At 37.3% G+C, this 27,622-nt stretch overlaps 1 long non-coding RNA gene across 1 annotated transcript in view; it reads right to left on the bottom strand.

Moving 5' to 3' along the window:
* Nucleotides 1–27,622, bottom strand: part of LOC309856497 — a 397,768-nt gene that overhangs the window by 23,156 nt on the left and 346,990 nt on the right. Inside the window, exon 6 of the long non-coding RNA XR_014307230.1 lies at nucleotides 26,261–26,502. This is a non-coding gene — a long non-coding RNA (uncharacterized lncRNA). The remainder of the gene's footprint in view (nucleotides 1–26,260; nucleotides 26,503–27,622) is intronic.

The raw sequence follows: 27,622 nt of genomic DNA, 5'->3' as shown, positions 1-27,622 counted from the left end.
CCAAAAGCACATCCTACAGTAAAGATTCTGATAGAAGTGTTTCATGACGGATAGGTTTTGAGGGGAGCCTGGCCAAAGGGGAAGAAACAGGGAGGGGAAAAAAAGCAAGCAAACATACATCTCAGGCCAGGTCTTGACCTCCATCTGATCCTGAGGAAGTTACACCTCAGACATTTTGCTATTTCTAAAGCAACAGCTGGGCTTTCTTACTCCTGCACCCATCAGTCATTGGGTAAAGGTTGCCCAGTGCTCTGATCTGAATGTTTGTTTCCCCCAAACATTCGTATGTTGAAAACCTAATCTTCAAGATGGTGGTATCAGGAAGTGGGGGGGGGGTGTCTTTGAATGGTGATTAGGTTATGAGGGTAGAGCCACCATGAATGGGATTAGCGCCCTGATAAAAGAGACCCCACAGAGCTCCCTGGCCCCTTCCACCAAGGAAATGCACAAGAAGTCTATGACCCAGAAGAGGGCCATCACTTGATCATGCTAACAACGTGGTCTCAGACTTCCAGGCTCCAGAGCAACATTTCTGTTGTTTATCAACCACCCAGTCTGTGGTGTTTTGTTATTTTGTTATAGCAGCCCGAACAGACACAAATGGGTTGGCAGTGGGCAAAGGGCATGTGATCTCCCTGGTAATTCCAACTTTCTGCTGTTGTGACAGGAGCAGATCCAGCAGCCCAGGAGTAGGCCTCTAAAGACAACACCAGGTGTGTGCTGTTGAAAACAAAAACACACCAGACTAGAAGAACAGTGCTTAGAAATTGGAAAGGAAAACGCATACACACACACAAACATACACACACAAAACAAAACAAAACAAAAATGGATGTGACAGAAATGTGTAGAATCTTGATTGTGGTGATGGTATCACAGGTGTATGTGTATGTCCAAACTCACCAAAAAGTATCCATAAATATGTGTGTTTTATGTATCAATTATGCCTCAACAGAACTAAAAAAGCAAAGTTCAAAGAAAGGGATCATTAGTATACTTGATGATCTCATTTAAACTGATCTCATTAGGATAGAAAGTATAACTTTTGGTTCAGCTTGTCCACAAGCTTAATAAGGCCTACTTATTAAGCCTTTTGAATTACAGCCCCCAAGCCTAACCCAGATTCCGGGGCCACAATATGTCGGCTTATACATGAGTGTCCTTGGTCCCCACTAACCTCACAAGATGGATCTAATACACTCATTCTTTTGACTTCTCTCTCTTTTTTTCCTTTCTCCAAATTTTTATTTAAATTCCAGTTATTAGCATACAGTGGAACATTAGTATCAAGTACAGAATTTAGTGGCTCATCAATTACATACAATACCCAGTATTCATCGCAAGTGCCCTCCATCATTTCCATCATCTATTTAACCCATCTCCCCCCAGGCCACCCTCCACCACCCACCTCCCTTTTAATAACCCTCAGTTTGTTTTCTATAGTTAAGGGTCTGTTTCTTGCTTTGCCTCTCTCTTTTCTACCCCCATGTTCATTTGTTTTGTTTCTTAAATTCCACATATGAGTGAAATCATATGGTATTTATCTTTCTCTGACTGCTGATTTCCCTTAGCGTCACACTCTCTAGCTCCATTCGTGTCATTGCAAATGGCAAGATTTCATTCTTTTTTGATGGCTGAGTTACTCAGCCATCTATTGGCATATTTGGGCTCTTTCCATAGCTTGGCTATTATTGATAATACTGCTATAAATACCAGGGTACATATATCCCTTCCAAACAGTATTTTTATATCATTTGGTTAAATATCTAATAGTGCAACTCCTGGATCCTAGGGTAGTTCTGTTTTTAACTTTTGGAGGGACCTCCACACTATTTTCCAGAGTGACTGCACCAGTTTGCATTCCCACCAACAGTGTAAGAGAGATCCCCTTTCTCCACATCCTCACCCACACCTGTTGTTGCCTTCTCTAATTTGAAATCTGATTGGCTTGTGGCATAAACTTCACTGAAGGCAAAACCGCATCTTTCATAAGACTATAAAAGTGAAGTTGCTGAAATCATTATTTTAGACAACACAATATTTTAAATGTCAGGAGAAATTTTAAGTCTATTTATTGAGCCTTTCACTATGTATGCAGGAATTCCAATTACTAATACCATATTTATACATGTCTCCCTGCCATGACCATCATATACTGACTCATACCTGACAAAATCAGAAGAAATAAGATTATTTTTCCACAAGCAACCTTCCCATGGGCTGCTACAATTGGGAAGAATAAGCCAGAAGGGTGACAAAGACTGTAACTGATCACTGCAATGTCCAGGTAAAACTGCCATAAATCTTGGCAACATGGACCCAGGCTTCTCCTTTCTTTGGAGGATTTCTACATGCTTGGATCTGACCAAAATCCTGAGGAGGCAGTTAGAATAATCTACTTATGTGAGAGGCTGATTTGCCTCCTGGGAAAGACTTTCCATGTGGAAGAAGAATCACAAGGGGTATTTGGTGAAAGACAGTGGCCAATATCTGAGGGAAAAGAGAAATTCTGAAAGATAACAATAACAAAAAAGAACCAGTTACTCTAGTTGTTACTCATTCTTCCAGTCCAGCTCCAACAAATTCATGCCTAAGCCCCAGCATGATGAGGCACTAATAAAAGAATGAATGAAGAATTCATGTCTAAGGCCACTGGTATGATAAGACATCAACCATGTTAGTTTAGGTACCTTTGCTGGTAATGAAAAATAGCATACAATTAGGGACTCACTTCTTCCATGCATCCTAGATGCACTTTCCTTCTGTTTTCATGTAGAATATGATTATCTAAATTTTTCTTATTCATCATGGGAGGTCAAATACATTGTGTTCAGAAAATACCTTGCCAATCATAATCCAGGAACTAGGGCCCTGAGGTGGGTGACCTCAGAAGGACACCATATGAGCAGGGATCAGTGATACTAGGAGTGAGGGCTGGCCATTACTACCTCTGCACAGATTCTGTGGGCACAGCAGTGGCAGGAGGAACAGCAGGCCTATTGGTAGGCATTACCATAAGATACCACTACGGAAAGAGGCAGTAAAGAGAAGAAATGATTACTTAATTTAACCGTTTGAAAAAAAAATGATACATGACAGAATTAAGGGTATATAAAAACCATACATAGAATCCAGCCTTTCACTATGTGAGGATGCAATATGAAAACTGTGAACCAGAAAGATAGCCTCACCAGACAGCAAATCAGCTGGTGCCTTGATCTTGGACTCTCCAGCCTGTAGAATTGGAGGAAAAGGGAAAAAACAAAAACAGTGGTAACAAAACAAACAAACAATAAAACAGATAAAAATCTTTTCAAAAACAGCTACTTAATATAAAAAAATGGCAACTTGAAGTACAGATTCAGAATGAGCATATTATTCACCTCCAGGACCAGATACAAGAGATAATGGCCAAAACCAGCACAGAGAACTCCTGCCTGAAGAGAAACACTGAACCAAATAGTTCACAGTGCCAGAACAAATGTGACACAGAGGAACTCTTGTAGGACTGAGACTGAGAAACTTAAGTCTGAATACCAAAGACAAGAACTGGATTCATATGGAGATTGAAATGTTCCTTAGAAAGAAGCTGCAGAAACTGGTGGAGAAGCTAGGCTTCTGGAAGGAGGAATTCAATATGCACACAGAAATGAATATAAATGAATATAAACAGAATGAACTAGATGCTCTCAAAGCTGCAAAGGTCTTTGACTTAGCACACCTTCAAGGCCTTGCAAAGATGCTAGGAGAATATAAACAGGTCATGATTACAGATCATATAGAGCAGGAGAAGACCAGGAAGGAAGTAAAATGGGATGACTTGTAATTACACAGCATTATAAAGCTCCAGGCCTGGTGGCAAGGGGCTGTGCTACAGGAAGAAATGGGTTGGCTTCAAAATGCCTAAGCAGGACAAAGATGGTATCAAGGATTTAAAAGGAAAAGGCAAAGCTAAGTGGAGAGGCACGAAAAAGTAATTGAGTCATCTGTGTTTTCCTATAATATTCTGGACAGGACAAAGAAAACTTGAAAGCATAAGAAACATCTTTTACCATCACAGATAACTCATCTGTGGTTGATTCCTATTTGGACATTCCTCCCACCTTTTTAAAGATTATTTATTTATTTGAGAGAGAATGGTGGTGAGAGGCAGAGGGAGAGGGAGAGTCTTTTTTAAAATTTCTTTTCACTGTTCCAGAATTCATTGTTTATGCACCACACCCAGTGCTCCATGCAATAAATGCCCTCCATAATACCCACCACCAGGCTCACCCAACACCCCACCTCCTCCCCTCCAAAATGCTCAGTTTGTTTCTCAGAGTCCACAGTCTCTCATGATTTGTCTCCCCCGCCAATATCCCCCAACTCACTTCTCCTCTCCATCTCCCCATGTCCTCCGTGTTATTCCTTATGCTCCACAAGTAAGTGAAACCATGTGATAATTGACTCTCTCTGTTTGATTTATTTCACTCAGCATAATCTCTTCCAGTCCTGTCCGTGTTGGTACAAAATTTGGGTATTCATCCTTTCTGATGGAGGCATAATACTCCATAGTATATATGGACCACATCTTCTTTATCCATTCATCCACTGAAGGACATCTTGGTTCTTTCCACAGTTTGGCGACCGTGACCACTGCTGCTATGAACACTGGGGTACAGATGGCCCTTCTTTTCACTACATCTGTGTCTTTGGGGTAAATACCCAATAGTACAATTGCAGAGTCACAGAAAAGCTCTATTTTTAATTTCTCAAGGAATCTTCACACTGTTTTCCAAAGTGGCTGTACCAACTTGCATTCCATCCTTTCCAAAACATGTTGTTTACTGACTTGTCAATTTTGGCCATTTTAACTGGTGTAAGGTAGTATCTCAACATGGTTTTGATTTGAATCTCCCTGATGGCTAGTGGTGATGAACATTTTTTCATGTGTCTGTTAGCCATTTGTATTTCTTCTTTGGAGAAGTGTCTCTTCATGTCTTCTGCCCATTTTATTGACATGATTATCTGTTTTGTGTGAGTTGAGTTTGAGGAGTTCTTTATAGATTTTGGATATCAGCCCTTTGTCTGTACTGTCATTTGCGAATATCTTCTCCCATTTCGTGGGTTGCCTCTTTGTTTTCTTGACCTTTTCCTTTGCTGTGCAGAAGCTTTTGATCTTGATGAAGTCACAAAAGTTCATTTTCGCTTTTGTTTCTTTTGCCTTTGGAGACATATCTTGAAAGAAGTTGCTGTGGCTGATTTCGAAGAGGTTACTGCCTATGTTCTCCTCTAGGATTCTGATGGACTCCTGCCTCACGTTGAGGTCTTTTATCCATTTTGAATTTGTCTTTGTGTATGGTGTAAGAGAATGGCCGAGTTTCATTCTTCTACACTTAGCTGTCCAATTTTCCCAGCACAATTTATTGAAGAGACTGTCTTTTTTCCACTGGATATTTTTTCCTGCTTTGTCGAAGATCAGTTGACCATAAAGCTGTGGGTCCATATCTGGGCTCTCTACTGTTCCACTGGTCTATATGTCTGTTTTTGTGCCAGTACCACGCTGTCCTGGTGATCACAGCCTTGTAGTAAAGGTTGAAGTCAGGCAATGTGATGCCCCCAGTTTTGTTCTTCTTTTTCAACATTTCCTTAGCAATTCAGGGTCTCTTCTGGTTCCATACCAATTTTAGGATTGTTTGTTCCAGCTCTTTGAAAAATGCCAGTGGAATTTTTATTGGAATGGCATTGAAAGTATAGAGTGCTTTAGGCAGTATAGACTTTTTTAAAAAAGATTTTATTTATTTATTTGACAGGCAGAGATTACAAGTAGGCTGAGAGGCAGGCAGAGAGAGAGGAGGAAGCAGGCTCCCTGCTGAGCAGAAAGCCCAATGTGGGGCTCGATCCCAGGACCCTGAGATCATGACCTGAGCCAAAGGCAGAGGCTTTAACCCACTGAGCCACCCAGGCACCCCGGCAGTATAGACATTTTAACAATGTTTATTCTTCCGATCCATGAGCATGGAATGGTCTTCTATCTTTCTGTGTCTTCTTCAATTTCTTTCATGAGTGTTCTGTAGTTCCTTGAGTACAGATGTTTTCCCTCTTTGGTTAGGTTTACTCCGAGTATCTTATGGTTCTTGGTGTTATAGTAAATGGAATCAATTCTCTGATTTCCCTTTCTGTATTTTTATTGTTAGTATATAAGGCGGCAACTGATTTCTGTACATTGATTTTGTTCAGTCTTAAGCAGACTCCTTGCTGAGCATAGAGCCCCACTCAGTGCTCAGTCTCACAACCTGTGCCAAAACCAAAAGTGGGACTCTTAATTGACTGTGCCACCCAGGTGACCCCCGCACCCCCTTCTTTTTAAGCAAGCTCTATGCCCAGTGTGTGGCTTGAACTCATGACTCCAAGATTAACAGTTGCATGTTCTCCCAGGTGAGGTCTAGTAATTTCACTTTGCCCATTATATTAATTTTCAAAGCCTGAATTAGGATTATATCATTGGTAAGGCTTCTTGATATTTTGAAAAAATTTGGCCAAGTCGAAGTATTTCTAAGAATGTTGTGAAGATTCTTCTTTGCTCTTTATCCCCAGGGCTGGGGGGGATAGGGCAGGGAACAATTCATGGGTTTAGTTACAGTGTTGCAGTAAAGCTTCAGGATTTCCTATAATGTCTTTGATCCTAATTTCAGTCAACTTATCTACAGTGAAAAAAACTTATGATTAAAATGAAGTATTCAGAAGGAATTACAAGATGATGTTTATTTTTTTAAAGATTGGCTGACTGATTTGAGAGGCGAGAGAGCACAAGCAGGGGGAGTAGCATCAGAGGACGAGGAAGAAGCAGGCTCCCTGCAGAGTAGGGAGCCCAATGCAGGGCTTGATTGCAGGACCCTGGGTTTGTGATCTGAGCAGAAGACAGATGTTCAACCAAATGAGCCACTCAGGTGCCCTACAAGATGATGTTCATCAAGTACCTAATGTAATTTATACAGAGCAAAGTTCAAGATGGGTCCTAAAAAACAAATCCAGAGATTTAAAAATATTATTAAGCACCCAGGTAAAAATAGCAGGACACCTTAACTCTATCATTTTTACCATACGTGTTAATAATACAACTATGCCTGCACCTAAGAACCCCACTGTGGCTCTTCCTCATCATATTCTTTTCCCTTTCTTCTAGTAGCCACCATGGTCCTGACATTTGTGATAATGATTTCCTTAATTTTCTTTATAGTTTTTTTTTAACTTAAGTATACATTCTGATGCAATATAGTTTATTTTGTCTTGTTTTTGAACCTTTTTATGAATGAAAACATATCATTAGAATTTTTTGTGACTGTCTTCTTTAGCTCAACATTATGTTTATAATAGCAGGATACAGCTGTTTTTCCTTCATTTTCATTTCTGAATAGAATTTTCTGAATACAACAGAATTTATGTAAATATATTTAAATGTGTGAGAGAGACTCTTTTTTAATCTATCTGTTCATGTGGTAGATTACATAAATTGATTTTTTTAAGATTTTATTTATTTGAGAGAGAGGGAGTGGGTAAGAGACAGAGTGTACACCTGTGAGGGAAGAGGCAGCGGGAGGGGGAGAAGCAGGGTCCCCACTAAGCAGTTGAGCCCAGCATGGGGCTTGATCTCAGGACCTTGGATCATGACCTGAACCGAATGCAGACACTTAATGGACTGAGCCACCCAGGCATGCCATAAATAGAATTTCTGTTTCCTTGTACTCCTGGATACTGCTAATATAGCAGGATGTATCATCCTTTTAAAATATTGCTGCATTGGGTTTAACATCTTGTTTAGCAAATTTGCATCTATAGCCATGAGTGAGATATACCTTTATCTTTTCTTGTATTGTCTTTGAATGGCTTTGAATATTGTAGGGGAGGAAAAAAAAATGTTCTCTCTACCATTTTAACTTCTCAACTGGAAACCCTATAATGAAAGGCAGAGATGCAAGAGGAAAACAAAGAGAAGTTTATTAACATGTATACCTCATGTATACATGGGAAACACCCAGGGGAAAATGAGTAAGTCTCAGAAATGCCTTAGAATTCAGACTTAAGGTATTTAACCAGAAGATACAAATGTAGTGATCTAAAGGGGCACCTGCACCCCAATGTTTATAAAAGCAATGTCCACAATACCTAAACTAAACTATGGAAAATGCCCAGATGTCCATCAACAGATGAATGGATAAAGAAGATGTGGTATATATATACCATGGAATATTATGCAGCCATAAAAATTGAAATCTTGCCATTTGCAATGATGTGGATGGAACTAGAGGGTATTATGCTAAGCGAAATAAGTCAATCAGAGAAAAATGATTATCATATGATCTCACTGACATATGGAATGTAAGAAACAAGGCAGAGATCATAGGGGAAGAGAGGAAAAAATGAAACAAGATGAAACCAGAGAGGGAAACAAACCATAAGAGACTTTTAATTTTAGGAAACAAATTGAGGGTTACTGGAGGGGAGTGGAGGGGATAGGGTGGCTGGGGGATGGACATTGGGGAGGGTATGTGTTGTGGTGAGCACTGGCATTGTGTAAGACTGATGAATCACAGACCTGTACCCCTGAAACAAATAATCCATTATATGTTAATTAAAAATTAATAAAAAAGAGGGGCACCTGGGTGGCTCAGTCGTTAAGCATCTGCCTTTGGCTCAGGTCATGATCCCTGCATCCTGGGATCGAGCCCCATATTGGGGTCCCTATTGGGGTGGTGAGCCTGCTTTTCCCTCTCCAGCTCCACTGTGCTTATGTTTCCTCTCTGACACTTTGTCATACATAAATAAAATCTTTTAAAAAATAATTAAAAAGAACTCAGACATAAATACCATCTTCACTGAAGGACAAAAGAAATACCTCTTTCTTATGATTTAGTCTTGCTTCTTTTCCTGGTACAGAGGGAGATACATATGGAGATTTCCCTTACACATGTAAGTGTCCTCTACAAAAGAATAAATTCTACACTGTTTTCAGAGGTTCTCCTGTGTTTGCTGTTTCCCAAAACAATCAGCTCAAGGCAATCTTTATGCCAAGAGAAATATTTTGGGGTGGCATATTCTGCCACCATTCAATATCAAGGTTATACTGGCTTCATAAAATAACTTTGTAGTATGTTTCCTCAGTTGACTGGGAAGAGTTTGTGTAAGATGAAAATTATTTCTTTTTTTTTTTTTAACTTTTAAATTTTTTATTTTTTATAAACATATATTTTTATCCCCAGGGGTACAGGTCTGTGAATCACCAGGTTTACACACTTCACAGCACTCACCAAAGCACATACCCTCCCCAATGTCCATAATCCCACCCCCTTCTCCCAAACCCCCTCCCCCCAGCAACCCTCAATTTGTTTTGTGAGATTAAGAGTCACTTATGGTTTGTCTCCCTCCCAATCCCATCTTGTTTCATTTATTCTTCTCCTACCCACTTAAGCCCCCCAAATTATTTCTTTTTAAACTATTTGCTACATTTTCCCATTAAAGGCAACTGGACCTGGATTTTTTTCAAAGTTTTAGTCATTTTGGCATTTTAGAGATACACAATATATTTCTTTTTATATATCATATTTGGAATTTACTGGTCTTTTTTATTCTGTAGATTATTGAATTTAAATCATTCTGGAAAATTTAGAGCATTACCACTTTCAATATAAACTCTGCCTCATTCATTATCTTTCCTCAACTCTTTGAACCTTGATTAGAAATTCTTAATTTATCCTTTATGTCACTAATCTTCTTCTTTTATTTTCCATTTCTTTTGTCTTTTTAATTCATTCTGAAATATGTCCTTTGACTTTTCCACAATTTCACTAATTCTATGTTCACCTAGGTTTAATTAGCTAATAAATCCATCCATTTAGATTTAACTTTCAATTAGTATGGTTTCATTAAATATATTTATACATTTTTTATAGGTTTCTGTACCATGCAAATTATTTCAAGGTTGTTTTTTATTCACATCTGCTATAGAGTGTTTCTGAAATTTGTTTCTGATAACTTCAGTATCTGAAGTCATGGTTGGCAGGGGGCATAAATTTTGGGGTTCTATTTTTTTCTATTGATACTTAGCCGTTATAATTTGTTTCTTTTGTGCTTGGCTCTATTTATTTTTGTACTTATTACCAGCTGCTCACTTTTTGGAAAATTGTTTACATGAGCTCTTTGATGTCTAGCATGAATATGATTCATACAAAGAGGATCTGCATCTACTCCTGCTCAATACTGGATGACATTATCAGTCCTCAACCACATTAATCTAAATTATTTCCTTGAAGCTTTTGTGACCAACCAGATGATATAGGTTGTAAACCATGAAAGACCTGACTCATGCTTACAACTTTTGGAAATGTTTTATGTACTTTATTCAGCACCAATACTCTAGAGTCAAGGGACTGGGATAGACATACTTCTCATTCAGCCTTGATTAAACATGTGATGGTATAGCTTTTGAGGTTACTAATTAAAGGAATAGAGGTGTCTCATCAGAATTTTACACTTGGGGAGATGCTGGGATTTATTTTTTTCCCCAAGCCCTAAAAAATATGGAATGTCCTCAATGCAATGGAAACTTCAGTGCTCTCCTAGCCCTCTGATTTAATCTTACTTAGATCTGGCCTCACGAATTTCTGACATGTCAGTCCTTTGCTACTTTTAAGGATTTTAAACTTTAGATTTTTTCATTGTTTTTAATGACAGAGTGAGCCCAAATTCCTGTCCTGCTATATTACCTAATCACCTATTTGTAGTAAGGATGATTTGGCTTGGGAATGCTGAGTTTTATTATGATGATTACTTCGAACATTTCTTGATAAAGTATAATTCTGAAGCTTTTTACCTTTTCCTACTATTTTGGGGGATGAAAAGATGGTAAGGTATTTGGTTAATGATGTGTTTGTTAATGGTAGTGATGTATTTATACATTTGGCCCAAAGGAATTTTGTTGACTATATTCATGTTGATTAAACTTGCTGAAATGAAATACTTCATATTAGCATTATATGTACTTTTCAATTTAAGACTGTGAAAATCGGTTGTGAGGTTCACAACATGCTATTTCAGAATACAGCACCTTGGCATACTGAATATTTTAAGCTGAAGAAGTTTGAGAAAACAGCAGAAGCAAGAACCTCACTATGGACAGGAATAGGAGCTCACTATGAACTCCTTCCCCCTCATACTTCTTCCCTGAAACAGGTCACAAAATCTTCATGTGAGAGGTGCCTTTCCCATACCCAGAGGAAAGAAGCATCCCTATCACTGAAGACAAAGAGATGCCAAAAGTCCTAACAAACAAACATTACTAAGTTTCATGCTAATTCTTGCATACTCCTTAACCTTTCGCAGTCCTCCATGACTGACCGCTCTTCTTCAAAACCAACCAAAAAATACACAGGTCTGTTTCTTTGGGTCTTCATTACCTTATGAAAGGTTTGCCTGTCACACAGAGTTATATTAAGTAAACATGTATGCAATTCTCCTTTTAATCTGTCAATTGTCAGTTTAATTTTCGGACACAGCAAAGGACCCTAAGAGGCTTGAGGAAAACTTACTCCTCCCTATAGGTCATAAATCTTTTAAGGGCAGTGACTTGGTCTATTTTGTTATTTGATTCCCCATAGCAGCTACCATAGAGTAGAAATCAACAAATACTTACTGAATGAGTAAATTAATAAAATTGATCAAGAATTCCATTATGCATTTGCTGCTACCTCTACTGACTACCAGTAAGATTTTTTTTTCCTTTTTCTTCTGTGAGGGTAAACCAAAGTAAGGAAGGAAGGAAGGAAATAAATAAATAAATAAATCTGTGTAAAAACAAACTCCACTGTCTTCTGGTATAATCTAAGAGTTATTGCGGGGGGGGGGGTGGGGGGAGGAGGCACAGAGGAGAACTATAAGCTGCTAAAACACCTCAGGAAAACAGAACAAAGAGTAGAAGCTTTGTAGGTGTTCTTTGAAATTCTGATTAGCCAAGGAACTCCTGCAAGGAGATTTGGCTTCTGAAAGCAGGGTTCCTGGTCCCTACCTCCCACTGAATATAGGTAAATACATGTGAAAAGCATATAAGAAGGAGAAGCATTAATCCTAGGAAATGTTTTATTTTAATGTTCTGTGATGAGCCACACAGACATATACTATCTCTACTATTTATGCAAAATACTCTTCATTCAACAAATGAATAGCATTTTGCTTCTCTGCAGATATGTCCAAGAATTAGCCTTTCAGGGAGCTCACATATTCATGGGAGGGATAATTTCTATACATGAAAAAAGTCAAAGTAGAGAGGTTTAGAGAGGAGAAAAATTTTCTGCTTTGGGGTAAGTACATGGGAGAAGTGGAGAGGTGATAGATGGATGGATGGCCATGTTGATATATTAGATTTTGTATTGTTTTGCACACATTTTCTCTTCCTTGACTGTCCTTTTCACATATCTCCATTGTTTGGAAAAAATACGTAGTTTACAAGGGTGTATAAAAGTTCTACATTTTGCTTTCTGCAAGATTTGTTTCTGCAAGGAAACAAATTGAAAGATTTCTCTCAACTTCAGAATATTTGTAGGGGAGCAAGGAGTAACTAGATAGTCTCTGTTCAAAAGGACACGACAAAAGAATAAGCAAATAAATAATACAGAACCTCTGGTTAATATCTTTACCATCCTGACTGATGGATTGATATGGAAAGGAAAAGAATGTTGCAGCAGGTGTGAATCTCATTTAGGTCTATGGAAAATTGCCAAGCATTTTACTAGAGGTGGTAATTATTTTCCAGATTTTTGAAATATGTTAAACTATTCTTCCTTAGATTAGGCGTAGTTCAATTTCTCTTGTCCAGATTCTGCTTTTCACACAATCTTTAGAGACCTGCCTTTGAGGGACACCTGGGTGGCTCAGTCAGTTAAGCATCTGACTCCTGATTTCTGTTCAGGTCATAGTCTCAGGATGGTGGAATCCAGCCTGGCATCAGGCTCTGTGCTCAGCAGTAGTCCGCTTGTGGATTCTCTCTTTCTCTCCCTCCGCCACTCCCTGCCAACGCTTGTGTTATTTCTCTCACTCTAAAATAAATAAATCTTTTTAAAATGATCTGCTTTTGAAAAAAAGGTCTAATAGCATTTTTGTGCTTAATTTATTAATGGAATTGTTCAGCTTAGTCGAACATATTTTATATTTAATACAGACAGTAGAAATGAGAAAGGATCACTTAAAACAATGGACAGAGATAGAAAATATATGTAGCTATACTAACCTATGTATACACACATACCTACCTTTCTGTTCATATGTTTATTAAAGTAAGCATGAGCTTATAGTGATGACTCTGACTCTAATCCAGCACCACAAGGTTGATTCTGGTCTTCCCCCTTTACTGATTTATAACTGCTTTCTCCAACAGTGAGAAACCTGAACCTCATTATCTACCACAAGGGTCAACAAATGTTTACCATAAGAGGCCAGATATTAAATAGGTTAGGATTTGTGGGCCAAACTGTCACTGCTATACCTCCTCAGCTTTGAATTTCATATAATTTTAAGTAATCTCTAGGCCCAGTGTGAGGCTAGAACCATGACCTGAGAGTAAGAGATGCGTGTTCTGCCAAATGAGTGAGCCAGGTATATCATGAAGTACTATTTTCCCATTGATTTTTTTCAGGCCTTTAAAACTGAAAAAAAAAAAAAAGTTCTTTGAGGCCATCCAAAAATGAGCTAGATTTGGCCAATGGGGCCCTGGTAAACTGATCCCTGTTTGTTCAATCCTAGTGTTCATATAGTTTCAGAATTTCTAACCCATACCCCTGAGATAAACTTACCAGTTAGAGAAGTTTTGTATAGAATTCTGTAGTCTGTCCTTACAGTCAACATGCTATTTCCAAAACATTTACATCACCTCTTTTCTTCTCCTCTCCCATCAGTGCGATGTCATTCTTGGAAATGCAGTTATTTTCATTTGTCATTGTCTGCATTTCAACCTGGGATTCCACAGCATCTTGTGTCTTTCTTTTTTAATTGCATACATGAAAAATGACACTTTGTGGTGTAGACTTCTGTATGTTTTGGCAAATGTACAGAGATGTATCCGTTATTGTGGTACCATGAAGAACAGTGTCATTGAAAATATCTCTCTACTTGTTAATAGCCAGCCACTTTCTCAACATCCATTCTTTAGAAATTATTAATCAGTAACTTTATGGCCAACCACCCCAACCCCTCAAACTCTGGCAAATATTTCACTGTTTTTGTTGCCCTGCAGTTTTGCCTTTTCCAGAATTTCATGAATAGAATTGTACATGTAGGCTTTGAGATTAAATACATTTATTTAGGATTATTATGCTCGTATGAAGGATTGAACATTTCATCATTATAAAATGGTATCTCTATTACTGCTAATAGTATTTGCTATGAAATCTGCTTTATCTGATATTAATAAAGGCTAACTGGCACTCTTTTGACTGGTGTTGCCATTAATTTTTTTTCTATCCTTTTCTTTAAACTTACTTATAGAGAGCATGTACTTGGGTCTTATATTTTTATTTAATCTGGCAATATCATAGGCAGCATATATTTGAATATTGCTTTTTTAGCCTTTCTGGCAATCTCTTCCATTTAACCAGGATATTTAAACTATTTACATTTAATGTCATTAGTGATATACAGGTTTAAATCTATCATCTTATTAATCCATTTCTATTTGTCCCATCTGTTCTCTTTTCCCTTTCTATCTTTTAATTTAACTGATTTGGGGAGGTGTCATATTTTTTCATTCACTCTGCCAATGTCTTTTAATTGGTGGATTTAGCCCTTAACATTTAATGTAATTATGTATATAGTAAGGCTTAAATTTGATATTTTATTAATTTTTGTTTGTTTGTTCTTCCTCTCTTCTTTCTCTCTCTGTTTTCTTTTTTTAAAGAATTTTTTTTTAATTTCTTAATTTAAATTTTTTTTAAATTTCATTTTGATTTATCTACAGTACGTTTAGTGTATCTCTTTATATAGCTTACTTGGTGGTTGCTGTAGGGATATGTGTGTGTGTGTGTGTTTGTGTGTGTGTGTGTGTGTATGCAAGTAATGTTTTATTTATATATTTATATATATTTATATATTTATATATTATATATAGTTATATTATAATATATATTTTTATATACTTATATATTTATTTGTGTGTGTGTGTGTGTGTGTGTGTGTGTGTTCAAGTAATGTTTTATTTACCCATATTTTTGGTCTTTCTGAGTTCTTTCTTCCTTGGTAATGTTCCAAGATTCTTTCTTGCATCATTTCCTTTCTGTTTAGAAAAATTTCTTTATTCATTCTCTTGGGGTAGGTCTGCTGGTGACAAATTTTCTTAGTTTTCCATCATCTGAGAATGTCTTGATTACCTCTTCATTCTGAAGGATATTTTCAATAGACTCAGGATTCTGGGCTGACGATTCTTTTCTTTCAACACTGTAAAAGTGTCATGCCACTTCCTTCAGGCCTCCATGTTCTTTGATGAAAAATCTGCTTTCATTTGAATTGGGATGGTATTATTTCTCTCTTACAGATTCCAATCTGGTTTTCTTTGTTTTCAGTTTTCAAAAGTTTGACTATTATATGTTTATGCAGATTTCTCAGGGTTTCATTCGCTTCTTGAATCCATATGTTTACATCTTTTGCTTTAGGGAATCATCAGTCATTATTTCTTTGAATACCTTTTCAACTCACTCTATTTCTCCTTTCATTTTGAGATTCCAGAGACATGAATGCTAGATCATTTTTTATAGTTCCACCTGTCTCTTAGGATCTCTTTATATTTTTTATTCAACTTTCTTTCTGTGGTTCAGTTTTTGTAATTTCTATTGTTTTATTATGAAGTTCTCCAATCCTTTCCCATGTCCTCTTCATTCTGCTGATGAATGCATCCATTGAGTTTTCCATTTTGGTTACTGAGTATTTTAGTTCCAAAATTTCTCTTGTGTTCCCCTTTATATCTTCTATTTCATTTTTTTATTCAGATTTTATTTATTTATTTAACAAAGAGACAGAGGGAGAGAGCAAGCACCAGAAGGGGGAGCAGCAGGCAGGGGAGAAGCAGGCTCCCTGCTGAGTAAGAAGCCTGATGTGGGGCTCGATCCCAGGACCTGAGTCAAGGGCAGCCACTTTACTGACTGAGCCCCCTAGGTACTCCATGTATCTTCTATTTCTTTGTGAAGGCTTCCTGTTTTGTTTTTGTTTTGTTTTGTTTTTGACTGTGTGATTGCTCATTAAAATACTTTTAGGATGTCTGCTTCAATATTCTTGTCAGATAATCCTAACATCTATGTCATCTCAATGTTCGCATATGTTGATTATCTTTTCTTGTTCAGTTTAATATTTTGGTTCTTGGTATGGCAAGTGATTTTCAGTTGAAGCCTGGATATTTAGATATTTTAATATTCTGGGGGGCCTAAACTGCTCAGTCAGTTAACTATCTGCCTTTGGCTCAGGTCATAATCTCATTGTCCTGAGATTGAACCCCATATTGGGCCCCTTGTTCAGCAGGGAGCCTAATTCTCCCTCTCCCTTTGCCCCTCCCCCTGCTCATGCTTCCTCCCTTTCTCTCTCTCTCTCACACTCTCTCTCTGCCAAATAAACAAGTAAAGTCTTTTTAAAAAAAAGATTCTAGGGATCTTTAAAATATCTTGATTTTTAATAAAGATTTATTTATTCATTTTAGGGAGAGAGCATGAGCAGAGGGAGGGGCAGAAGGAGAGAAAAAGAGAGAAAATCCTCAGGGAGATATCCCGATGAACACAGACCCCAATATCCCAGGACCTTGAAACCATAACCTGAGCCGAAATCAAGAGTTGGCTACTTAATAAACTGAGCCACCCAAACTTCCCTAAAATCTTGTGTTTTATCAGGCCTCTTGAGACACTGCTTAGGTGAGTGAAGACAGTGCCATTTTGTTACTGCCAGTTTCTCTACTCAATCTCTGCTCACACCTGGGGAGTAGGGCTCTTTATATTATTAGGCACAGGTAAGAATTCAGGCTTCCCATTTTGGCTTCTCTGATACCATGATGGCTAGTAAGGGGAAGTTCACCACGTGGCCTTCACTGACACCACAAGAGATTTACCTTGTTACCACTAAGTGGTGGTAAAAATCATGACTCTCTGCTAGGTCTCCTCTGGCACCATCCCAAGAACAAGGGATGAGACATTTTGTTACCACCAGGTAGAAGAAGTCTAAGCTTTCTATGTCATTTCCACTCATGCCATGTGGTAAAGTAAGGGAGGATTGGGAAACTTCATTATTACCTTGTGGAGGTAAGAGTACTGGCTCCCACCTAAGGCTTATCTGATACTATCCAGCAGGAATGTTGGGATTTCTCATCATAGTCTGGCAACTGTTTTTTAATTATATTGGATCCATGTTTTGGTTGTTTATGACAGGAGGATGAATCCTATCCATTATTCCAACTTGGTTATAAGAAGAACTTATTTTCATAATTTTTTCAGGTCAGTTTAAACAGTATGCCAATCACTGTATGATTAAAAACATTTTCAGGCAGGTCTAGTTCAGTAGGCATTTAATCATGAGTATTAAAATACAGGCTAAACTATAGTTTGAACGATGAAAGTCTGTGAAATTAAAATTTAGAGATAGAGGAAAAAAGGGAAGAAAATATTTGTATCACATAACCTAAGAAAAGTAGATTATTTTAAAAAATTCTGCCACGTTCAAAGAAAATAATCACTATCTGATTTTTGTTAAAGGCTTTACTCTATTCTACATAATTAAATCTTGTTCCAATGATATTGCTTAATAGTCCAGTTTCATAAAGTCATCTCCTTCTAGAAAAAAAATAATCTTGGAAATTCTACCTCTTGAGTTCCCTATAAGCTAAGTATCCCAGGTGTCCAACTGTAGTGGTCACATACCCATATATATATGAGCTCATTCCCTCAAACCCAGTTACGTAAAACAATTCAGAGTGTATTCTAAAGGCTGTTTTTTTTTTCTTTGTTTTTTGTTTTGTTTTGTTTTAAAATAGGCTCCATGTCCCATGTGGGGCTTGAATCATGAACCTGAGATCAAGAGTAGGATGCTCTACTGACTAAGCCAGCCAGGCGCCCCCCTGCTCCAGGCTGTTTTACCAAATCTCTTCTTTGATATTTCCTTCAGAAATATTTGCCAGTCCATAACTTACAGCTTCGGTGTTAGATAAATGGGAAATGAGAGTAGAAATCTCTGAGAAGACGACTGTCACTTTATTCTGGGAACTCTATGTGAGTGAAAAAGAATGAAATATCTTAATGGGATATAGTTCTGAAGCACATAAAGCTCCTTATAACACTTTATACCAACCTAGTTGAATATTATGAAGTTCTGGTCAGCAGAGGAACTGCTGAATCTAAAGCACCTTAGAATCTCTCCTACGAAATGCATGTTATAATCACTAACCACTAACATCTGTTAATAGGTTTTTATACCTGGGCATAAATGTTTTTGAGAAGTCAGTCTATTGATCATGCGTCACCTCTGCATAGGATTAAAAGTGGGAATCTATATATATTACAAAGATTAACCAGTATTACAAATATCTTTGTATTACAGCAATTGTCTTGCACAAAATTAACCTAGGGGAGATTGGGGTGCTTCTTTGATTTGAGAGTTTTCTTCAGCTTTTTCACCCAAATAAAGAATAACCCTACCATTCTGTTGAGCCAATTAAGAAGATAATGAGCATACCAAGCAAAGCTAATTATTTTGAACATTCCTTCTTGCTTAAGAGTGCCGATTTATCAGTTATAAGATGAGGAAAAATCCTTTGGTGCTATCTAGCAGCTGTCTTGGAAGCAATGAATATGGTTAGGGTGCCAATAAACCACTTTCATTTGTATTACTCTGATTTTGAGGTCTGAGCTCAGAGGAAAGTAACATGATATGAGTTTTTAGATGAGAATACAATTGTTTGCAGACAAGAAAGGTCCAGAGAGTAGCAAAACCATATAACAACTATAACAGAATTATTTGATAATAAACATTAGAAATTTATCCTGTACATCAGTGTTTTACAGTTGTCTAGAGTTATGGAATTCCCAAAAGCATAAACTAACAAAAAAATTAACAGACTTTTTTGATAATGCACAGTAAGGTTGTATGAGGCAAAAATCACCTACCATCTAGGTAGATAGAATATACTGAAAACAAATAGCTTTTTATTATCTCGCGTTCAGAGCAGACAATACTCTAGTGACATTTTATTTAGTCTTCTAAAATACCAGTATTTCCTCTCACTTAAACATAAAATTCCTTTTTTAAAAAAAGATTTTAGTTATTTGACACAGAGAGAAAGAGAGAGAGAGGGAGAGAGTACAAGCAGGGGGAGAATGAGAGGAAGCACCACACTCCATGCTGAGCAAGGAGCCCAGTGTGAGCTCAGTCCCAATGTGGGCTCCTGATCCCAGGACCCTGGGATCATGACCTGAGCCAAAGGCAGATGCTTAACTGACTGAGCAACCAAGGCACCCCAAACATATAATTTCTTAATAAATAAGTAAAGGGGCACCTGGGTGGCTCAGTGGGTTAAGCCCCTGCCTTCGGCTCAGGTCATGATCTCAGGGTCCTGGGATCAAGCCCCACATGGGGCTCTCTGCTCAGCAGGGAGCCTGCTTCCCCCTCTCTCTGCCTGACTCTCAGCCTACTTGTGATCTCCCTCTGTCTTTCAAATAAATAAACAAAATCTTTTTTAAAAATAAATAAATAAATAAATAAATAAAAGAAACACATATATAATCATACTAAAAAAATTGAAAGATTATATTACTTGAAAATTTAAACTTTAACTTTTAACCTTTATGAAAGTAAATACTTCTACATTGACAAAGATGTTTACATATAGCTGATGATACATAAATTAAAGCTATTATTGATGATCAGTTGCTTTTGCTTTTTTAAAAAAATTTTTTATTTTTTATAAACATATATTTTTATCCCCAGGGGTACAGGTCTGTGAATCACCAGGTTTACACTCTTCACAGCACTCATCAAAGCACATACCCTCCCCAATGTCCATAATCCCACCCCCTTCCCCCAAACCCCCTCCCCCCAGCAACCCTCAGTTTGTTTTGTGAGATTAAGAGTCACTTATGGTTTGTCTCCCTCCCAATCCCATCTTGTTTCTTTTACTCTTCTCCTACCCACTTAAGCCCCCATGTTGCATCACCACTTCCTCATATCAGGGAGATCATATGATAGTTGTCTTTCTCTGCTTGACTTATTTCGCTAAGCATGATATGCTCTAGTTCCATCCATGTTGTCGCAAATGGCAAGATTTCATTTCTTTTGATGGCTGCATAGTATTCCATTGTGTATATATACCACATCTTCTTGATCCATTCATCTGTTGATGGACATCTAGGTTCTTTCCATAGTTTGGCTTTTATTTATGTCTATTCACTTTGATTTCTTTTTAAAATTTCCAGGTAACCTAAGATTATTAATTAATTATGCCAATATTTTATTGAAGAACTTAAATTATAACCACAAGACTCTGAATAAGTTGTATATTAACAATGCAATCAGAATTGACATTAAAAAAGTAACTTCTCAGAAAATTAGAACAATGAAATTTTACTCACATACTGTAAGTAGACTAAGTTTATGTATTTTAAAATATTGGCTGGTATTCACAAGAGCAAAAAAAAAAATAAATCAGAAGGATATTAGTTACTATAATTCAATTTAGTTGAGCATCTATTTTACATTTACATATTCCTAAAAGTTTTGTGTCAGTAATGATCAGTTTCCTCACCCATAAGACAGGTATAGAAGAGTGCCAATTACTAAGATTATCTTGTAAGAAAATAAAATCAGGTATTCTGTATACTTTATAAAGAAAGAATCCATCTATCTTTTTTTAAATTAATTATTTTAAATTAGGATATTTTAGAACAATTTAAGGTTCACAGCAAAATGGAGAGGGAAATACTGAGATTTCCCTGCCCCTACAAATGTATAGCATTCCCCATCATCAACACTCCCCACCAAAGTCGCACTTTTCTTACAACCAGTGAACCTAAATTGGTATATCATTATCACACAAAGTCCATAATTTACATTATAGTTCAATTTTGGTTTTGTACATTCTATGGGTATGGGCAAATATATGATGTGTATCCATCATAATGGTATCACAAAGAGTATTTTCACTGACCTAAAAGTCCTTTGGGTTTTGCCTATTTATCCCCTCCCCAACCCCTGGCAACCACTGATCCTTTTATTCTGTCCATGGTTTTGCTTATTCCAGTATGTCATAAAGTCGGAGCATTACAACATGTAGCCTTTTAAGATCATCTTCTTTGACTTAGTAATGCACATTTACATAACCTCTGTGTCTTTTCATGGCTTGATAGCTCATTTCTTTCTTTCTAGTGCTGAATAAGATTCCATTGTCTGGATGGACCACAGTTAATTTATCCCTTCACCTACTGAAGGGCAATTTGGCTGTTTCCAAGTTTTGACAATTATGAATAAAGCTGCTATAAACATCCACGTACAGGTTTTGTGTGTACATAAGTTTTTTATTTCTTTGGGTAAATAGCAAGGAGCACAATTAGAGGATTCTATAGTTAGAATATGCTTAGTTTTTTAAGAAACCTCCAAGCTGTCTTCCAAAGTGCCTATACCATTTGCATTCTTACCAGCAGTAAATGAGAATTCCATTGCTCCACTGGCATTTGGTGTTCTCGGTGCTCTGGATTTGGCCTTAGGTGTGTAGTGGTAGCTCACTTTTTTTTTTTTTAAGATTTATTTATTTGAGAGAGAGACCACACGTGCATGAGCTGGGGGGAGGGGCAGAGGGAGAGGGAGAATTAGACTTTCCACTGAGCAGGGAGCCCGATGTGGGGCTCAATCCCAGAATCCTGGGATCATGACCTGAGCCGAAGGCAGATACTTAACTCATTGAGACATCCAGGTCCCTCATTGTTGTTTTAATTTACATTTCCCTAATGGCATATGATGTGGAGCATATCTTTGTATGCTTATTTTGCATTTACATACCTTTGATGAGGTGTATGTGAAGATCTTAGTCCATGCTTTAATGAGGATGTTTGTTTTCTTATTGTTGAGTTTTAACAATTCTGTGTGCAGAATTGTATATATATAGTTAAAGTTTAACTCAGTTTATTTAAAATTTTTTTAAAGAGTCTACCAACTTCTCTTATCCTCTGCCCCCTGCCTTCTGCAACCACCAGTCTGTTCTCTGTATCTGTGAGCATGTTTTTGTCGTTGTTAGGATTACACATACAATAGATCACACAATACTTGCCTTCTTTGTTTGACTTATTTCACTTAGCATAATGCTCTCATGGTCCATCCATGCTGTTGAAAATAGCAAGATCTCACTCTTTTTAATAGCTGAATAGTATTCCTATGTGCGTGTGTCCCATATCGTCTTTATCCATTCATCCATTGATGAATTTAGACTATTTCCATGTCTTGGTACTTATAATGTTGCAATGAACATGGGGGTGCATGTATCTTTTCAGATTAACATCTGTATTTCCTTCAGATAAATACCAGAAATGGAATTGCTGAATCACAAAGTAGTTTTATTTTTAAATTTTTTTTTTAATTTTAATTTTTTTATTTTTTATAAACATATATTTTTATCCCCAGGGGTACAGGTCTGTGAATCACCAGGTTTACACACTTCACAGCACTCACCAAATCACATACCCTCCCCAATGTCCATAATCCCACCCCCTTCTCCCAAACCCCCTCCCCCCAGCAACCCTCAGTTTGTTTTGTGAGATTAAGAGTCACTTATGGTTTGTCTCCCTCCCAATCCCATCTTGTTTCATTTATTCTTCTTCTACCCACTTAAACCTCCATGTTGCATCACCACTTCCTAAATTTTTTAAAGAACATCCATATTGTTTTCCACGATGGTTAAACCAATTTACATTCCCATCAACAGTGCAAAAAGGGGCGTCTGGGTGGTTCAGTGGGTTAAGACTCTGCCTTTGGCTCAGGTCATGATCCCGGGGTCCTGGGATCAAGCCCCGCATCCGGCTCTCTGCTCAGCAGGGAGCCTGCTTCCTCCCTCTTTCTCTGCCTGCCTCTCTGCCTACTTGTGACCTCTGTCTGTCAAATAAATAAATAAAATCTTAAAAAAAAAAAAACAGTGCAAAAGGGTTTCCTTTTCTCCACATCCTTGTCAGCACTTGTTACTCCTTGCCTTTTTTTTTTTTTTCAATAAAACTATTCTAAGAGTTGTAAGGTGATATCTCATTGTGGTTTTGATTCATATTTCCCCAGTGATTAATAATGTAGTTTTGGTTAACAGTCTTTTATCAGATGTGTCTTTTGCAAATATTTCCTCCCAGCCTCAGCTTGTCTTCTCATTCTCTTGACACTGTCTTTAAAAGACCAGGAGATTTTAATAAAGTATATCATATCAATTATTTCTCTCATGGACTATGCCTTAGGTGTTCTATCTAAAAAGTCGTTGTCATACCCAACATCACTAGAATTTCTCCTATGTTACCTTCTATGAGCTTTAAAGTTTTGTGCTTTACATTTGGGCTGTGATCCATTTTGAACAAATTTTTGTGAAGGGTTCAAGGTGTGTATCTTAATTTCATTTTTTGCACGTGGATGTCCAGTTGTTCTAGCACCAATTATAGACAAACTATCTTTACTCCATTGTATTTTCTTTGCTTCTTTGTCAAAGGTCAGTTGACGATATTGATGTGGGTCTATTTAAGAACTCTATTCTTTTCCATGGATCTGTTTGTCATTCATCAATACCATAATTTCTTGATTCCTATAGCCTTATAGTAAGTCTTCAAGTAAAGTAGTGTCAGTTCTCCAACTTTGTTCTTCAATATTATGTTGGCTATTTTCAGTCTTTTGCCTCTCTAAATAAACTTTAGAATCAGTTTGTCAATATCCATAAAATAATTTGCTGAGACTTTGAGATTACAGTGAATGGATACATCAATTTGGGAAGAACTAACATCTTGGAAATGTTGAGTCTTCCTACCCATGAACATGGAATGTCTCTCCACTTAGTTCTTTGGTTTCATTCACCAGAGTTTTGTGATCTTCCTCATATAGATCTCATGCATATATTGTTAGATTTATTGTTAGATTTACACCTAAGTTATATAATTATATATAATTTAATATATTTATATATTATTTATATTTATATATTTTTATATATATGATTATATAATTATATAACCTATTGTTAGATTTATACCTAAGTCTTTCATTTGGGGGTGTGCCACTCTAAATGGTATTGTATTTTTTTTTAATTTATTTATCTGACAGAGATCACAAGTAGGCAGAGAGGCAGGCAGAGACAGAGAGAGGGGGAAGCAGGCTCCCCACCGAGTAGAGAGCCTGATGTGGGGCTTGATCCCAGGACCCTGGGATCATTACCTGAGCTGAAGGCAGAGGCTTTAACCCACTGAGCCACCCAGGTGCCCCTAGTACTGTATTTTTAATTTCAAATTTCACCTGCTTTTTGCTGGTATGTAGGGAAGTGACTGACTTTTGTATATGGACTAGGTCTCCTGCAACTTTACTAGGAGTTTGTGAATTCTTTTGGATTGTCTACAGAGACATTAATATCATATACAAAGACAGTTTTATTTCTTAATTCACATCTACTTTTTAATTTGCTTTTCTTGCCTTGCATTTGATAGACCTGCCACTATGATTTGGAAAAGGAGTAGTGAGAGGGTATATTCTTGCCTTGTACATAATCTTAGTGGGAAAAATTTAAGTGTCTCACCATTAAGTATGATGTTAGTTGCAATTATTTTTGTAGATGTTCTCTATAAAGTTTAGGATGGTATAACTATCTTTCTAAACAAATGTAACAGTTTAATTTGTATATGATTTATGATAACCAAGAGTAATAAAAACTTATAATTCTCTCATATTTGTTACATAATATTAATACTATTCTAATTTTGCACAAAAGTTTTCATTTAGAACATTTTCTTAAAAGAGGCATTGATAACAATGTTCATTCCTTTGTTTCTTATCTTAGTGACCCAAAGGTCAGCCATTACCTAAAACTTGTTTCATTTTGAGCACAGTTTTTTCTTTATTTTCTCCCTTTCAACATATAAGTTCTTGAGGCCATTTATCCTAAATATACATAAGCTAAGTCCCTAAACTAATTAAGTATGTTCTCCATTAAATATGATAAATTTAACAAGCTTGTTAATTTCCCTCTAGATTAGGCAACTTAGTTTCACAAAACTACATAACTAAGGAGGTGGACCCCTTTATGCTCAGCCGGGATTCCCTCTCATTGAAAGACATGCCCCAGCTGCTAGGAGTGATGTAAACAGGAAGCCTTCAGCTATTGTGATATCTCAGCTGCAGGGAGCCACAAAGTTAACCACTATCCTGATCCACGTGGAGATGTAATGTGTGGCCATCTTGCCCCAATAGGAAACAACTCTGAAGGGCTATTTTAACTCCAGAGTGCCCCCACAAGGTTGCCCAAGGCATTGGTAGGGCCTGAATTATAGAATGGACTTCTCTCTCTGTGCAAACATGCTTTATTCCCCTCCCTCTCACAGGTGTTGATCTCTTCATAACCTCCCCTGTTAAACCCAACCTCTAGATCTACTTCCAGGAGAAACCAACTTGCAACAGTAAGGAGGTAAGTAAACAGTTCGCATTGGCTAATACTATTTAGATCTATAGAGAGAGAGTGACAGCTTTTACTCTATTTCAGCCAATCCCTCAAGCCACTATGCCCCAAACAAGAAACTATCTTTTTCTTTAACATCACAGAATAAGATAGCATATTTTTGTGGTATTAGTTGAAATGATTTTCTGTTCCTTCTTCATCTCAAGATGGGTATCTCTGCTTGGACTAGATGTTCTCATGGTGCATACAAATGACCAATTCCTGCAATCAATTACCTATAATTTTTCAAAGGTATTTTACACAAACAGGTAGCTATGTATCTGAAATCTCTCTGGTCACAAACACAAAGAATTAGAAATGACTACTTAGAGACATATACTAACAGGTAAAAAAAATTGCCAGGCCAATTATACAATTTTAAGTAAAAGAAAAAATGAAAATAAGACACAAAGTCCATGCCAATGAAACAAAGAATAACTTCCTGCAACCAATTTAATAAATGAGTACTTTCACACCCTATCTTTGCTAGGGCCTTTGGTCACCCCTTATTAGTATAATGTAATACACTGACAAAAGCTTATGACATCAAACTCAACTCACCTTTCCTGCAGTCCTTTGACATCCTTCCAACTTCAAATGGCTTTTCCAGGAACTTACAGGAGGAGCGAGGATGGGCACATTCACTGTCCCCAAACCATGGGGACAGCCAATATTCTGGCTCCAAATTCCCTCTCCAAGTTTTCAGTGTCGGTCTTAGAGTGGTAATACTTGATTTGGGGTTGCTTTTGCTTCATTCCAGTAGGTTCTCATGAGTTGAGCCATCCTGGTAGGACCTTTAAATTCTTAAGAAAAACAAATGTGACACATTCATTATGTTAAAGTTTTACTTGAGTTTCATTCAAGAGACGAGGCCTCTAAATCTGCCAAGTAAAAGATTTTACTCTTGGTAGAGATAACAGGGAAAAAACTGATTAGAAAATCATAGTTAGACCAGAAACAAGAAGAAAAAGAACGTTTAAACATACTTAGACTGCTACATGATATATAGATGGATAGGTTAGTATTTAACATCTCCAGTTTAAGAAATTTCATTTAGGTCTATGAGAGCAGTCCCCAAGCATATTATCATATCATAACTTGTCTAAAAGAGTCTGAGAATGACAACACATCAGATTCAAGTCAGTTTTTCTCCCTTACTCCAATCTAATCCAAATTCTCCCATCCATCAAGATGTACCTCAATAGTTCCTTTGGAGAAGAAAAGGGAACTCCAGGGGTAGGTGTGGGATGAGTGGAGAGATGTGACTTTGAGGGTAGATATGCAACTATGGCAAAGAAGGAGGTGGTATGGTAATACAGAAGTCTGAATGAGATCTACCTATATCAGGTGGGCATTGCTAAGTAGGACACCCAGAACAGGATTCTAAAAGTAAAGAAACAGTTACATGGAGCCTTCATGTTTTCTCAAATGGGAGAACCAATGCTCTTTTCTCTCCCATTTATATTAACATAGTTATTGACTGGGCAAGAGCCCTTTGTTCATGTACCTTCCAGGCCAGGATAAGCCAGGAAACATTTCTGTTCTCATGTTTTTGTACCAGAAGGTGGCAGCTATTTGGGTACCTGTGGGTCGCTGGTATATTTGTGATTACAGCAAAGATTTTCCGATGCATCAAAACTGATGTAGTAAAACTCCACTACAGTGGAAAGTAAGTGGAGCTCTTTTATCCCTCACAGTTCAGCAGAGTGCACCTTTTGCATGAGCTCTTGCTCCAAAGGGAAAGTGAATGGCAGATTACTTTTAGAGGTTTCAGACTAATGAGCCCACTACTAAATGTTATCTACCTTCTAGCTACAAACTGGTATTCTTTTTTTTTTTAAGATTTTATTTATTTATTCGACAGACAGAGACCAAAAGCAGGCAGAGAGGCAGACAGAGAGAGAGGAAGGGAAGCAAGCCCCC

This window comes from Mustela nivalis (genome assembly GCF_964662115.1).
Source record: "Mustela nivalis genome assembly, chromosome: X".
Taxonomy (NCBI): Eukaryota; Metazoa; Chordata; class Mammalia; order Carnivora; family Mustelidae; genus Mustela; species Mustela nivalis.
The sequence above is the reverse complement of the archived record's forward strand: the minus strand, read 5'-3'. Positions and strand labels throughout refer to the sequence as shown.